We start from the raw sequence: 890 nt of genomic DNA on the forward strand, positions 1-890 counted from the left end.
TCTGAACATTGGCGCCCGCGCAGGCTGAGGTATCATTCAGGCAGCATTGGCATGCAATCCAGCTGCCAGGGTGGAAGGCAGAGGGAGGTCTGCCTTCGTGGTACCTGGATTGGCAGGAAGATTCTGGGACATCACCGCTCTCAGGAGATAGTAGGAGACCCCTGGGCCCTGCAAGCTGTGATATATCTGGGCTCCTGGTTTCTCTCAAATCCCCACTCTGTCCTGGTGGGCTCTCAGTTCCTACAGAGCCTTCCCAGGACAGACAGACAGTCCCTTGCCGTGAGGCAGGGAGCCATCATGTCGAGCCCCTGGGGTGAACTTGATGCCGGTGAGATGTTGGGGACAAAAGCCCAGCATTTGGGCACCATCCCCTAGTGCCAGCCTGCAGCCCTGTACTCTATCAAGATCCAAATAAACATTTTCTTCCCTGGACTAAAGAGTCAGTACAGTATTCCTTTAGGTTTCTTGAGTGTGAGAATACCTTTGGGGGCCTTCTTTGACTTCATCTAGTCAGGGAGGGCTCCTTCTCCTACATAATAAAGTATAAAAGGGAATAAATATAAAGTAAAGCCCCTCATTTTAGGTCCAAGACTTCAATTGCACAGGTTTGGAATGGGAGACAGGGCTTTGCAAACATTTTTGTGAAAAAGATTAGGTACTCTCAGCTCAGCCAATACCATAGGAGTGAGAAAAGGGCACAAAGCAAAATCTTTTCTAAATTTGGGTAGAATTAATGGAGGTACAGAGTCTGGATTGAAGGAGATGATAGTAGGTTTGCTATACATGGCCAGGCCACACCAATCATGTGCTCAGTTTTAGACTCACGTATTAAGAACAATAGTGACAAACTGAGAACACACAGAAGAGATCTGAGTGGGAATATAAAGAAC

Source organism: Rhinolophus ferrumequinum, chromosome 17 (assembly GCF_004115265.2).
Source record: "Rhinolophus ferrumequinum isolate MPI-CBG mRhiFer1 chromosome 17, mRhiFer1_v1.p, whole genome shotgun sequence".
Classification (NCBI taxonomy): domain Eukaryota; kingdom Metazoa; phylum Chordata; class Mammalia; order Chiroptera; family Rhinolophidae; genus Rhinolophus; species Rhinolophus ferrumequinum.